This window comes from Bemisia tabaci, chromosome 5 (genome assembly GCF_918797505.1).
Source record: "Bemisia tabaci chromosome 5, PGI_BMITA_v3".
Taxonomy (NCBI): domain Eukaryota; kingdom Metazoa; phylum Arthropoda; class Insecta; order Hemiptera; family Aleyrodidae; genus Bemisia; species Bemisia tabaci.
In genome coordinates, this window is record NC_092797.1 from 25815139 (window position 1) to 25831290 (window position 16152).

The window sequence follows — 16152 nt, forward strand, 5'->3', positions numbered from 1 at the left end:
ATGCTCCGAAAGAATTTAAGCACTCTACATGGTGGGTAACTAGGTGTACAAAATCAAGAACACAACGTATCTACCATTCCTCACGGCTCAGTTTCTTTTTTAGTGTGTAGTTTCAGGATTTTCAAGGGCCTTACAGAAAATGTAATCGGATAGTTAGGAAGGAATTATTCACATGTAAGTTGTATAAACTGCAAAAAATTTGGCAGGTGGATGCCGTAAACAAGGACAAGCTTTCATCATGAAACAACGCAGCAAATTGATTAAAAATGCTCCCCCTAGAACTTTCGGCATGTCCCTCATTTTGTTATATCGTGGATCTAGAGAATCATTCATAATTTCAGCAAACGAATCCTACACACGTTTAATTTGGACGCATTTCTGTCAAACGGAAATATGTACATTAAGACATGAGCCCCAAGCCCCATGAGAATACATGCATAACAGGGCTCACGTCATAATGAACATAGTTCCGTTTGAAAAAAATGCGTCCATTTATATCACATCGTTTTCCGCAAATAGCACCCTAACCTGCGTAAGTTTCATAATAACTCAAAATCCTGCAGGAATTTTAGGTAACTAATAGATTTTTCCATAGGTAGGGATAGAAAGCTGTGGAATGGATCAAATTACTGGAAGGAACTTGGTTATGATGAGTTAGGTTTTTAATGTTTAAATAATTCAGAGAGAGTAAGGTAAGCAGTTTTTCAGATAAAATCGTTAAACTAGGATTTCAGTACAAGCATAATTATGATTTATGCATAATATATTATGATTTAAAATGAATACTTTTTATGAGAAATTAATTTATAAATATTTAAATGAAACGAATTCATAATATTTCTTAAAATCACACACTCGCTCAAATATTTGAAATCATGATTCGATCGTCCATAGGGCTCTTTTCATAAATTGAGGTCGGGAGCTACACAATGAATATGGTTTAATTTTTTACGATGGACTCTTGACACAAAGAAAATTCAAATGTTATCTTTTAATATACACGAAGGTACGTTTAACTCCCAGTAAACATACATATGAGCGTGGTCAGAGGGCGTGCCCGTACCTAAAAGCTGACAGCCCCCCATAATTTTGTACTATTATTTTGCCATATTTTTGTACTATTTTGATCGTAGATGTAGCAGCTCAATAATTGTGGACCTCGGTGAGGGGTACATGAGCTCTGAGCCCTCCGCCCCCCCCCCCCAAAAAAATAATATTTTTTTTTTCAAGTATGCTTATGGTAATAAGCACAAATTCTGACACACCCCATTCCAACTCAGCGCGGGGGTGTCAGAAAAAAGTGATTATCAACAGACATGGCAACATCACTCATTTATGTGGGCCTGATCCGGGAGCCCTCGTTGTAACAGTTTCACGAGAACATTAACGCTCCTTTAAAGCGTTTAAAAACAATCTTGCTACCTCCTTCCGGGCTCCTGAAGGGCGGAGGGGGAGGAGGGGGTTAGGGGAGGGGTGTCAGCGGTGCATGGACCCGGTCGTTGCGGTTGGCAACTTTTTTCGTCCCTCCTCCTCGCCATCCAGTGGGGCTGATCCCGGCCCCCCGCTCTTCTCTGATTGATGACCTGCTCCAACCCGCCCAAATAATTTCTTCGACGCAACAGCCAGCAGCGATGAACCTTTCGAAAACTTTAAGAGCTCCCCGCGCCGTCGAGAACGGTTATTACACTTTTGAATTTCTCACATCATTATTCTCCCCCTATCCTAACCCCCCACTCGGACTGCAAAAACGCGCTGCGACTCGCAGCTACCTGAGATGAGAAACACGTACCGTTTTACGTCTTCCCTTGTATCCGAACGTAGATTTCTACCTTGGGAGGTGAAAATGGCCAGACGGACATACTGCCGTGCTGAGGAAAAACGCCGTATGAACATTCGAGAGTTGCCAAATTTTCCCCGATAAAATGTTTATTTTGGAGGAAAGTTGTGAATATTTTTTCCTTAAACTTTCAGACACTTTAGATCAAATTACGAACAAAATTATCAAAGATTTTGGGAGAAAAAAATTCACAAATTTTCCTGAGAATCAGCGATTTACCAGATTAAATTTGGCAACGCCTGGAGGCTCATACGACGTTTTTCCTGAGCACGGCAGCATTTTATTGTTCCACTTAAGGTCATTCAAGAACTCAAAAATCAGGTCTCTGTTCTTTAAATAAATTGTTCAGGACTTTTGTGAAAATTTCGCAAGAGTTAATACCGATCTCTTAATATACTGAAAAAGCCCCCAGCTCTAGGAAAGCCTGAAGAAAAGCATTGGTATACCTATCGATGATGAAACTAACAAACTACATATCTTGGTTTGCGACGTTGCAGACTTCCTTTCATTCTTCATTTTTGTAATGTAGAATTACTGAGCGTCCATTCTTAAAAACTTCCGTGATTTTCCTTCTCTGTGCCAGGCAAACTCGGAAAAACCTCAAAGAAAAATGTGCATTTTTTCTCCTCGAAGAAAATAAAATGGGACAGAGCTATTTAAACACCGCAAACCATAGGCGGTTCCACGTGGATTCACGGGGGTTCGCGTGAACCGACAAGCCGAATTAATTGTGACACCAAAAGTGCAACATTTTCAAAAAGAAATTTGATCAAATTAAATTGTTAACTGTTTATTTGTCTACTTTTTGTAAGACATTTCTATGTTACACGAGCAATTGACTTTAAAACATTTTCGGTTCATTTCCTAATTTTTAATGTTCTAAAAATTTGAATAATAGGGGAAGAAACATAGAATACCTCGATGTAAACCGTGAAGTTTGTCTCCTCAATACTACGATATTCAAGTTGAAAATATGTCAAAAGAGCGTCCGTGAGAGATTCAATTTCCAAAATTTTCCGGAAGAGGTCCTCCGGACCCCATAGTCTTATTAATGTGCTGGTTACACGCTCAAATTTCCATCAATTTCCGATCAAATGGTGACTGGTGCGCACCATCTACCATCAAATTTCTGCGGCCTGCAAAAATTTGATGGTAGATGATGGAGCTGTGGGGCTCATCCTTCATCTGATTTCCACACAACCGTGCTTATTTCAATCAACACGCTGTTTTAATTAATTTTACTCATCAATCTAGATAACTCTCGACCGCCATCTTGGTCATCATTTTGATCGGAATTTGACGGAAAGCGTGTAACCAGGCCATTTAGGGAGGAGGGGGTGCCCCCACTGCCTCCGGCGCCCTCAGAACCCCCACTTGCGCGCCAACAAGATGGTTCTAATTCTCTTAGCACCCCAAAGTACAGAGGTCTAGAACCACCTATGCCTCAAACGAGATACGTAGTTTGGGAGTTACATCGTCGATATGCTGTCAATGACTTTGCTTGAGAATCTAAACCCACCCTCGACTATTGCGATTATGGATATTTCGGGTCTTGTCGCGGTCGACGAGGCACTGGAATAATGACAAACGAATGGATAGAGGATAGAGCTGAAGGGCATTCCTCGAGGCGCATCCCTCTACTCCTCTGCCTTGCACTGTACCCAACTTGCTCATTCCAAGTTGCATTAATACAATCAATTTCCGAACTGGAACAAACAACTGTTTACAGATAGAGGAATAGAGATCATAGTTTGCTCTGTGGCCACTCTAGCCGCCTCTGGTGGCATTCCCACCCTTTCTTTCCACTTCTAACTGAGCCACCCTGATGCCAGCTTGCCAAGAATTCACTTCTAACACCACCTTTTAGTGTCAACGTAGCGCGGGCAAGTGCTCTTTATCTATAAAATTATTATATATCCTCACGGTACGTAAAAGTGAAGGAAGTCGGACCACACAAACAATTTTTAACGGAAATCTATTAATCGATAAACCATTATATAAAATTTTTTGATTAAAATACTTGAGTGGGTGCTTCTACAGAAAAGCTCAATCCATGCGTTCAAAACGGCTCATCCCTCAATTTTATTCTTGGACTCGTGTTGGTTCTTTGCTTAAAATTAATGCAGCTCACTCATCCCTTTCCACCCACACATTTCCCATCATCAAGCACATAATCATCACATCTACCCATCATCATTGACAGTAAGTTAAGAGAAAGTGCCTCTAAAGTGTCGCGGCATTCTGTATTACTACCTCATAGTGTAAAATAATTGTTTATATTTCTCGTTGAGAAGGTAACAAAAATTCAAACAATAAGAAAAAAAAAAAATTAATGCAAAACCGCGCCACGTCCGAAATTATGTACTTGTATTGGAAGAGTTTGATAATATGATGAAAATGGATTAAAAAAAAGCGCTTTTATAGAAATTTTTACTAAATACAAGTAAACTGAAATAGTATTTGTAATAGCATCTGAATAGCTGTAGAAAAAATTGTGAATAAATTATGTGTAAATCACCCCTCCCTATCACCTCCTCCGGACGTAATTCAGTATTTGTATTCCTACGTGATGACTGCAATACGTCCCATACACATGAAGGCCTCGTTGCCTGCTCATTACCTTACATCGGCTGAGTCTTGTTCCTCATCAATTATCATGTTTTGGAAAATATCAAGAATTCCTCTGAATCCAGCACGCAAAAATAATGTATTAACATGGAGAATTAAAATTACGATGTGAATTTTTTTAATGAAGCTTATTTTACTTCCATCCGCTGTCATAATCAGCGATACTACATCGATGAACAGGAGACAGGACTTCACGGGATTACCTAATCAAATGTGGCACCCGGGTAACAATAGAGAGTATGCATTTTCTCCCTCTCGCCATTCTTTAACCCCTTCTCCCCTCTCTTCGTCATACCAAGCCCCCCCACCCCCCCCCCCCCCCGGCGCAGTCTAATCGCCTCACCACCAAAAATCCGGCATTTCTCAAATCACGAATGGAGATAACTTTGGAGCCAAATTTCAGCTTATGGCCCGGGAAGTTTCGCATTCCGCTCGGAAGTTGAGCGCGTATTGTAAAGTACGTTTTGTTTCCTTCTCAGCTCCTCCTTTTCCTGACTGTCCGTGAAGTTGCTCAACTCCTAAGAATAAACTATCAGTTCGCTCTTCACGAGGAAGTCATCAATCTGATACGGAACAGCCGGATATATTGCAAAATGACTAACGTCAGAAGCACATTCTCCTCTTTCATCCTCCCGCACCACATGCATTATGACATCTATGAAGTTGAATTTTTTGTTTTCTTTCCAAAGATTTTGGCGCGCTTCGCCGGTTGAATGTCTTTTCGGTCAGAAAACAAAATTTTATTGGAGGATATGGACAATGTTGAACCCTTCAAAATGTATCTTCCTCCAAGTATAAAGAATCAGTCGACAGTTATCAAAGTTGAATTGAAAATGTCAGCTTGTACCGGTTGAAATCACAGAGTTTAGTCTTGAATGTTACTGATATAAAACAATATTAATCAATAACGACAAATAAGACAAAATATACTAAGAAGTGGCCCGAATACTGTATGTAACAAGGTGGAGAAATGGTACTGGGTCCACACATTTCGCGGGGAAATCAAAACCAAAAGTTCTAAAAATTATAATTAGAGTCAAAAACAATATTAAATGATTTCCCCGAGAAATTGTGTGTACCCAGCACCATTTCTCCACCTTGTTCAATACCAACATTTATCAACAAACTATGCTATTAAATTAATTTTATCAATTTTACAGATCCAGAAGATCAATGACAAACGCAAGTTCTACCTGTGATATTTAGGAGGATGAACAAGTATGCAAAATGCAATTATATTGTTTCGTTTTTTAAAATATAACGAAGGACGTTACACTCTTTTCTATATGAAATCAACCCTCCAGATATCTGCACTAAAAGTCTAGCTAATAATTTCTCCAAACGATTGCAGTTTTTGCCTCCATCTAGACTCAAATCTTAAGGAGTGCTATTAAATGCAGCTTAGCGATTAAAGCCGAAAAGGGTGTATTTTCCGGGACAAAAGGTTTTGAAGGGATTCCAAGACGCTTCACAACCTGTGGTTCGACGCATAAAAAGTGGCGCACTATTATTGTTTCCACATCATTTGGCATTCTCAATATTTTTGTCCATTCATCACGTAGCTTGCGAACGGGCATTAAGCTTCATTGAAAAGAACGGTTAAGAGCTCTTCCTCTTACATTCCTCACTTATTCATCCACTTAACCTTTAACATGTGGTTCTACCTGTTTTACATACATCTGGATAGTTTTCTGGTGAACATTGAAGAGCAGCAAGGAGCGAAGGTGTCCCGAAGGTTCATGATGGACGTTGGTTTATTTTTGAAACAGACTAATATGTAACCACAAGTCTGCCTCTTGTGGAACAAAAAGTGTTAACAATTAATGGTTGCAGTCATACGTCAACTCCTGTAATTGCACCATCCAGTATTGGCACTAGAATTAACATTCATGTTTGATGCCCAAGTTGAACTTGGTGAAGAATGAACACAACACACTACTCGCGTTGCATTTGTGTTTTTATTACGGAACAAACAATTAAATAATGGAATATGCAATTGAAAAATTCGAGACGTGAATGAAAAAGCATCGTATTTTAATGTTACCGAGCGTGATTTAACTCATCTTTATTTTAAGAGTGTCCCGCGATTTTTTATCGTGTCTAACGATTAAATCGTTTTTCTTCATTCTTTAAACTCAAAATTTTGAGTCCAAGAGAACTTGCAGCTATCAAAATCATTATTAACTTTTGCTTTATACCTGAATTTTAAATTATGTATCAAAACTTCCTCACTGAAACACTGTGAGGTTCAATTTAAATAGGATTGTGAACAGGTTTCCCTCAAATGAAACTCATTCGTTGGCCACATGCATTAATGATGATAATGGTTTCTTTATAAATCAATTATTCAGATTTAAATTTTTGTCAAAGCAATAATGGGTATTAAATATGCGAGGTAACTTGAAATACATCAGTTAACAGGTAGACAGGCCTTATTTGGTAGAGCAACTATGCGTTGAGTTAGGTTCCAACCTAAGAATACAACTATTTGAACTTCGGTGTGTTGCTCAGTATCATGCGCATTTGAAGGCGTTTTATATTGTCCCGACCGCGACTCACGGAGCGTTGAGTCCTCATGTGTTGCCTTTGAGTCGATAGCCGTGATTCGATCGATATCGAATCGATCGACAAATGTTTTAAATAACCGTTATCGATTCGATCGACATGAATCGATCGAAAAACAAAAATGTGAAGCGATCGACAGTTAATTAAAAGAAAACCGTGTCGATTCTATCGACATGAATCGATCGCAAAACAAAAATGTGATCCGATCGACGCGGTTCAATCGACAACCGTGAATCAATCGACAGATTCGTAAATCGATCGATAAATTCGTGAATCGATCGACAAATTCGTGAATCGATCGACAAACCTATGGTTTTCGGTGACTGTAAAACTGCCTCTACGCGCGAAAATTTTGAAAAAGCGTGCTCCAAACTACGAAAATTGCGCTTTAAGGAGTGGATTTCAGACTTGATTAATGTAACCAATATGATTTTTGTGTCATTTAACCCATAACAAGTCTATCCACACTACTGCGGGCCGATTATTGAAATTGATAGACAAAGCGATAGACAAGGAAGACATGGGAAGTATGGAGCAATCGTGTTGGTTGAAATGTGTGGTTCTTATAGACTAAGGGAGAAAATGATGGACTAACTATCGGGTTCCTCGCGGTTCGCTGGTTATCTAGTCTATTACCTACCTCCTTTGTCCTTTGCAACCATCTGCCTCCACCGATAGGATCCCTCCATATCTCTTTTGTCTTCTTTGTCTATAGCTTTGTCTATCAATTTCAATAATCGGCCCGCTGGACTCCGGACTGGACTACTGGTCTACTCTTGCGTGTAGAAGACTCATTAAGGATTTCCTGAGTTAACTTTTCTTTGGACTGCGTGGCCAATTTGCTTTGATTTTAGTTCATCGACGCAAGTAATTCTTCAACCGTGTCAAATCTCACAAGAAACCCACAAGAAGCAAAAACAAAACCGTCAGTAAATTTTACTCAAGAAACGCTTTTCGGGGGAGGCTTGATGAAAAACGTCAAGTTACCTGAATTAGCCAAATCCCACTGTAAGCAGGGACTGGGGACTATACAGCAGGTGAAAAGGCACGTATGCTTTGACATTACGAGCACGCTGCTTAGCGGGGATCCCTGCGGCTCAGCCTATTATTTTAATCGCGGCAAAATGAACACGTTTTAATAGGCGTCTCATAATGAGTGAGCGGCAACTTTACCTATCCAATCAAGCACCCCCCCCCCCCCTCCCACACTCCACGCTGCAGGATGTGAGCTCGGATTCAATTTGAGTATCATCACGTACTCGACAATAATTCATCAGATTGAAGACAAGTGTCTCTGTGCCCCCTGCAGCTCGCGCTCTGATAGGAGGTTGAGGGGGGCCGCGGGGGGCTAATGTTCGCGGCTTTTCCGCTCTAGCACTGCCTCGCCGCGATAAAATTGTTGCCTCGAAATCCGTCCTCTCGCATTCCTTGATTATTTTTACCCCGGCCTAATGTCGACTACGTTAGAATCGTTTCGTGATTCTTCACCGAAAAAAAAATCTCGGTGTATTTACTGAGAAAAGGGTGAAATTATCAAGAATTCAGGGTTCTATTTGATCCCAGTTTCTTCTCGGTAAAATTACCATTTACGGAATCCGTAATTTTACCGAGAAATCTCGGTAATTTTATTGGACCTTGGTAAATACGCCAATATTTTTTATCGACTGTGGTAGAATTACCGAGATGAAATGGCAAAGTTACCGGGAATTGATAACCAATAAAAGTGGTATTCCTACCTGAAAAAACGGTAAATATACCGGTTTTTAGGTAAGCTTACCAGTCTGTCTTGATAAAATTACCAATAATTGGTAAAAAAAAGTGAGTTGGTAAAGGTACCAACGGACCGTGGTAAAAACGCCGAGAATTTTTTTTCAGTGTTTGGAGAATGAAAATTCCGATTCAAATAGTTGAGACACTTACATTGTGTTAAAATTGGGGCCGTGGAAACTAATAATAAAGCAGTACTTACGTCATATAATTAGCTTCTCTCCGATTGAATCTTCCGCGGAATCTTCAAATCCTGCAAAACAAAAATGGAAGTAATCAGTTATACATTCTTAGCATAACTGAATCAATGTTATTAAAAAGTATATCGTGGAAATATTTTTTTTTTTTTTTTTTAAAAAAAAACCAACAATCAGGGGGATATGTTGAGTCACTATCGGCTAAATGAAAGCAGGGTCACAGCGAGCGAAGTCAATTTTATAGTTAAAAGAAGAGAAGAATGTTTGTCTTTTTTTAAATCTGAAAATAAATGCGTTTACCCGGAGGAAGTGGTTTAGATAAGACTTTTATTATGCAGATTCTTTCCCCTTTTTTATTGCGTAAACATGCATCCAAGTGCTCATTCCTGCAAGACTCTGTACTGCACGACTTTTCAGTGAATTTTTGTGAATATCTCCGTCAAAATATTCTTATTAGAGATTTACTCCAAGTTTTCAGCGAGATAATAACGATTTTTGTTCCGTTTAAAGTGGGTCAATGAAAATACTCTAAGATACCATTCTAATCGGTTCGCGATGTTGCAGACTTTCTGTCATACTTTATTTTTTAAATGGAAAACTACTTAACGTTAATTCTTAAAACCTCCCATGATTTTTCTTCTCTGTGCGAAATAAATCCTGAAAAAAATCTCCAGGAATCATGTTTATTTGGTTTCCTTCAAAAAAATAAAATGGGAGCCGAGATTTTTAAACACGGCAAAGGAGATACGTGGTTTGGGATTTTCACCGTCGATATTTTACACATAATTGTGCATTCTTTAACGCTTTAATAATAAGTGAGACAACATTTCCTGTCGAAAACGTTCCTTTGCTCCGAAACACATACCAGCATGGTCCAACCTAGAGTCAAAAGTTTTTGAGAGTGTAGGTAGTTGAGAGAGGAGATGTATGTAGAAGCTGCACACATGCAAAACTAATTTGGGGAAAAGCTTTGGCGGTGAGAGATTCCTTTTGGTGTTAACGCTGTTCTTCAAATAAGCCGCGATTGATAGACACATTCACTAACGATCCTCCAAAACACCGAGGCTCTCGTGGTGATTGCGGGAAAACTTGGGGGGGGGGGGGGGACAAAAGGATACCCTGTCGTTAAAATTCACTCCCGGAGGTTTGATTCAATTAAAACGAGTTTTGAGCCGGCGGCGCGCCAGTCCGCCAGCAGTGCCTCGTTATTTCGACCGAGTGGAAAAGTTGTGAGCACAGTGTGATCCAAAAACTCCCACTCTTACAGTGCGCCGCGCATTAGATACACGTGTTGAAGAACTGATAAGACTCATATAAGAAATTCCGTATGAGATTTTTTTAAACAGATATTTCACTATTTTAAAGGCAGGAGACAGGTTGCCGAAGAAGGTCCTTGATTGGGTTCCTCCTGGGATAAGACGCAGAGGCGGGCGCCCAATGAAAGGTTGGGGGGGAGGGGATTGAAGCGGAAATGTTAAGGTGTTCATGCTCAATGCCCCAAGATTTATGGTTTGAAAGAGAGCAGTGGAGGTTAGGAGTCGCAGAGCGCGAGAGGGTGGTGTAAAGCGACTTATATGTATGTATTTCACAATTTTTCTTATGGTAGTAGAATCAATTCCCGTGAGATGACAAAAATGTCAATCTTGGCGTTTTAGCCACACCTCTGCCTGACGGAAAAATTATATTGTTGATTTAACAATTGAATTGCTAAAAAAAAGTATGTTTCAATGTAGATTTTACAACAAGAAAATGCTACTTTAACTACCTCCGTGTTTAAATTAGCTTACAATAGTGGTTGCAGTAGCATTTTTTTGTTGTGAAATCAATACGTTTAAATATTGCAGTCACTTTTTCTTAGCGATTCAATTGTCAAATCAGCAATTAAATCTTTTCCGTGCCGTCACGATTCAGTACTACGCAAGTAGTAATTTCAACCTGGCAAGAATTCGAGACTTATCACTATATTGAATTAAAATTTGTGCAAAGGTTTATCGATGGCGGAATTTGAACAATGCATTTCTCACTTGCTTTCTTTGCTTTCTCACGTTTGAAAAGCTCCGATTATGCTTCATTTTACCCCACGAAAAACAAATCAATATACTTCTCTGTAATTTTGCACGATTTTTTTCAGGATGAGTGAAGAAAATTCAAATACAACTTTAATCGAAACTTTTAGTTGGACTCCTTTTAAAGGAGAAAAACACGAGCGGTGACTTACGATGAACTCATATGAACTGATACTACATTTGATTTGCAATAGTTTCAACCACGACAGTAGAACATTCTGAAGTCTAGGTGAAATTAAATGCGTTGGTTTTTTTCGATGTTGTTATTAAAAAATCAAAAATCAATTATAATGTTTCACAGGGCGCACGTAAATTTTTTTATAGAAAGAAACACTTTTGATGTATTTCACCACCCTGGCATGAAGAAGACAGAGCTATGTGTCTGTTTAGATAGCATTGTCGAACGGCAATATTCAACGAGTGACGTATAGCACATTGGATCGAGTCAATCAGAGAGGTCAGATATCAAATTCATGACAAAAACTGCAAATATCGATGTTTAATTCGTCACATTTTCAATTTTAAGGGGTGCCTCCAGAAGAAAATTTCACGAGGAAACCAATAGAACTATTTTTAGAACCTCAACATTTTGTATAAACGGACCTATACACTTTTTAAAGTTTCCAAATTTTGTCCGACCTCTCCTATTGACACGATCCACTGCGCGCAGCCGGTAAATCAGTCCACCATAGAATATCATCCTATGAATAAATTCCAAGCGTTGAGGAATTACCCGATCTATCATGTATAGGACATTGTGGATCTGATTTCTCCTCGTTCTGTATTTTCACTTTCGTAGTGCAAAAGATTATATTCAAATTCTCATTTTTGCGACAAGTCGCGTTAATTCATTGGCATTGCAAGCCAAGAAATTTTTCAAACGCACTGTGCCGAAGTATCATCCCGTCCCACATATCGTTATGCTTGAACACGCTAACGGTTTTACGTTGGGCGCCTTCATTAAAAACCTACCCCCTCCCTTCGACACACAGGTGAGCTCAATGGGGCGCATACACGAAGTGAGATCATCCATTTTTCGTTAACTCCACCAGGGAAACGGTTTCGTCAATACATTTGACGAATAGTTTTTGTGAGAGATTTTCAGAGGCTCTCTGCACTCTCTGCACTCAAGTCCTTATTGTGGGGCTGAAATTAGTCGAATGATGGTTGTTCACCGAGTATATACCGAGCTGGTCAGAGTCTCAGGTTAATTTTTGTGAATTTACCTTTAAGAGCAAGTAATTCAGAAACCATCAAGATCTCAATTTCCTAAGAGATTGTAAACATTTTTCCGCTCTTCAAAGTTCAAAGGCTTCAATTAAGTGTTGCCACTTTTGAATCTACAACCTTTTATCGTTGCAATACGTGTTAGAAATGCTAGTACTAGCAAATGATTAAAATTTCGTAATATTTTCTCTTAAATTAATTTATCTTTTCATCCTATATTTGAAGTTCGAGAGAAAATTTTGAAAAATATGCATACTTGAGGACCGCAAGGTCGTGCTTTTTTCGTTTGTATTAATTGTAGCATTATAACGTGAAATCTTTGGTAAAGATCCGGACGGATGTAAAAACTCAATTTGAACCTTTCTTAATTGCAAAGCAACCGCACATTACTCTCAAGATGTTTCATTTATAGTTACGACGAAAAGAGCTGTTTTCATTCTGAATAACCGAACTTTGAACTCTTTTCATTGATAGTTATTCAGTGCAAAAGGGATAAGATCATCCCTTTATTTTTCTAATTTTACATATTCAGAAACAATTTCACTGCAAAAGTTGATTATAAAACTTTCCATTTTGTATAATAAACTACGCGAGATTAACAGAGATTATTTTGAATGGTGCTTCATCCCAGATCTTCTTCGTAAGCTCTCTGAAGATGCAGTTCTTTCCCGTTGCAGCTAATTCAATTAAAGATTTCCTCAAATCTCATTTAGTGCACGTTTTATTCTTCTTTGGTCCTGTAAGTTTCCATTTTTCGTAAAGTGCGGATCGGACAAGTAATCCTTGTAAAAAAACAGACTGACTGGATTGTAGAAACTCTCATTTCCTCAAAGATAGAATATGGTGTACCTTTTTACTGCTCCTCAAGTTTGTAATTCCTGAAATAAGTGACTGTAAAGGGTAATATTTCGAGGCTTCTTAAAATGTGACCCACAATAAGTGAAGAGGGCAAGCAAATGAAGTAGCAGAGGGAATTGAAAGCTCAAAACTCTTAAAAAAATAAGTTGTAACATCTCCAAAACTTCATTCTAAACAAATTCGGGTAACTATCTCCGTGTTTTTAAGTCTTTCTTATTATTTTTAGGAATAAAAATAATGATGTAGATGACTGAACTAACGTTGATGTTTTACAGAAGTGCATTATGTCAGGGCCGGATTAAGAGGGTGGCCATATGGGCCGCGGCCCATGGCGGCAAAATTAGGGGGCGGCAAATTTTGCATTTTTTTTTAAATGCAGAAATCGAATTCAGAAAAAAATTAGAAACAAGAAAAGGTGACAAAATCTCTCATTTCCTGAGAGTTCATTAATTTCTAATTTTGTCGTATTTCGGTGATATAAAAGACTGGGCACCTTTAATTAGTTGAGTTAAGAGAGAGACCAAACACGTAATTTGGCCTGGAGCGGCGCGGCGCGGCGCAAAGAGAAATGATGACGAGGACTTGAGATGAAAAGGAGAAGCCCTCGACGCGGCGGTCGGTATGTAACACATATTCGCGCCTACGAGACTGCATGAATACTTCACGCATTGCGTCAAACAGTACGGTCAACAGCGGTCGGCGCGGCGAGAAACGCACAGTGCCTACAAGACTACATGAATACTTCACGCATTGCGCCAAATACAGTGTGGTCAGCGTGGCACGGCGGCGGAAGTTAAAATTATTAAATTACATTTATGTTTGTTCTTTCTTAATTTTTTAGTTCATTTCTTACAAATGAAAGGCCTTGTCAATTAGAGATAGGTTTACGGAACTGAACTTTCGCGCGAAGTTCCGTGAACTTTTGCTAGTAGTGTTGACAGGGCTTACGCAAAAAATGTGTCCAACACGAGTGAACGCGTCTTATGCACCCTTCCCCTCCGACACGTTCACTTGATGGTTTTCATTGATGTTTCAAAATGAATGAGAAGTAGGCGGCAAAATACAGGCGGCCTATGGGCGGCAAGTAGGTAAATCCGGCCATGCATTATGTTTTCTTTTCTTGTCATTATGGAACAATATATTGTAACTAGGAGAGAAAACAAAAATCAACGTACCTAAGTCAGACTCTCTATTGGAAACAATCTTATACAATCGGAGAATACTGCAGCTCATAGGTGGATAAAAATTTACCTCTCTCCTGATAGATGCATATTTATAAACTTGTCAGAAAAATCCAGAGCATGCAGTGAAAATTGTTCAATTTTGAATCGTACGTGTCATAAGTAATTGGTCAAAGCTCCTCGCAGACTCTGGCTTTTTAGCGAGTGAGGAAATTGACTTGACAAATACGCAAAACGGTACGTTTGAGTAGAGCTCAAAAATGTCTAATATCTCCACTAGACTATACGTTAAAGTTTATGGAGGTTAACTAAAGTTCTTTAAAAATAAAAATGTAAAATTGTTTAATTTCTGACCCCATCTAATGGTCTACACCGAGCCGAGATAATGTAAAACAAGCAGAAAAATCCAACATGAATATGTTGGAAAAGCGTGCCGAATAACTAAAATGTTGGACACATACCTACTATTTTCACGTCTTTGTTATTTGCATCAATTGGTACTTTTTGCTAAATTTGGGAGAAAATATTGATTCATGAACGTTGAATGTAAATTGATTTTAAAGATTCCGTCCAATTATCTTAATTTTAAGCTGATATGCGGCATTTCGCACGACCGTGATTTGGGCGAACTGCCGTGCATCGAAATCGCGTTGAGTTAATCTCTTTGGATTTCGAACTGTAACTTCTCTCCTATTCGGCCGATTTTTACAAATGAGGTCTCTTTTTATTTGTACTTTAACGGAAAGTAAGGAAAAACTCGCTAAAGAGACGGAAAACAATTTTTGTGAAAATTTGGTGGATCCTGGCGTCACGGTGAATGGTTAATCGGGCGTGGAAGATAATAGGTTCGACGAGGCGACCCTCTTCTCGCCGTCTTTTATTGCCTTGCTCGAAACCTGACACCCAAAGCTATATCGGGAGATAACTGCAGTGGTTTGAGTGGATTTCTGCAGGGGCCACGGTTAGTACATGGTATAAAGAGTCACGAGGCTCATCACAGATTGCACTTGCAGTGCAAGACGCTCATTGGCTAAACAGTTTTGGCGGGAAAGAAGGTTCTAGAGTTGAGTCCTCCGAGCGTAAGAAAGATTCTATGAGGTTTTTGTCAAATGAAATAATACGGTTTTGACAGGAAAATGTTCTCAAGGGTTCCCAATTAGCAGTTCATTCGGTTTTTTGGTAAGAGACCATCAGGGCTTGACAGTATAATGGTTCAAAGACAAGAAAACGGGTCCGAGGAAAAAAATATTTGGACGGCCCGTTGAATAGCATTGGTTGATCAGTGTGCTGTACTATGGTACATCCGAGTGATTTCAAAAAGCGAGCCCTACTGGCACGCTTAAAAAGATTTATGAGTACAAATGCCTCATGTTAAAAAGTTCGAAAAGCTCGTAAATTATAAAGAATATAATTTTTTTAATATCTTTTATTCTTTTTTACGTGAAAAACGCCGACTTACTAGTTTTTCGTCACTTTATTTTGGTGAATTTTAATACAAAATTCATGTTGGTTGTTAGATCTTTTATACTGCCTATTTTGTAGTTTATTTTGCGTTCCGTAGCAATACAGGCGATGTTTAGAATCTTGCAAACTGTTGTTGGTGACCTCTTTGAAATATATATGTATAGTTATTTTCTTTGTAGGTATATTTTAACAGTTTTTGTGCAAATTTTTTAAGGCTAACTTTAACAGTAAATGCTATTGAGATAAAATTAATCATTTAAAATTGTGGCATAGGCGTGAGCGTGTACTTCATAGCTTCCCAGTAGTTATTGCTGTGCAAAACTAAATCAGGTAGGAACGGAATTTTCCAAAGAAAGCCAAGG

The 16152-nt window shown here is 38.9% G+C and overlaps 1 protein-coding gene across 1 annotated transcript in view; it reads right to left on the reverse strand.

Moving 5' to 3' along the window:
• Positions 1–16152, reverse strand: part of LOC109037433 (somatostatin receptor type 2) — a 259262-nt gene that overhangs the window by 76009 nt on the left and 167101 nt on the right. Inside the window, exon 3 of the mRNA XM_019052097.2 lies at positions 9000–9050. The gene's annotated coding sequence lies outside the window, so the exon portion shown is untranslated. The remainder of the gene's footprint in view (positions 1–8999; positions 9051–16152) is intronic.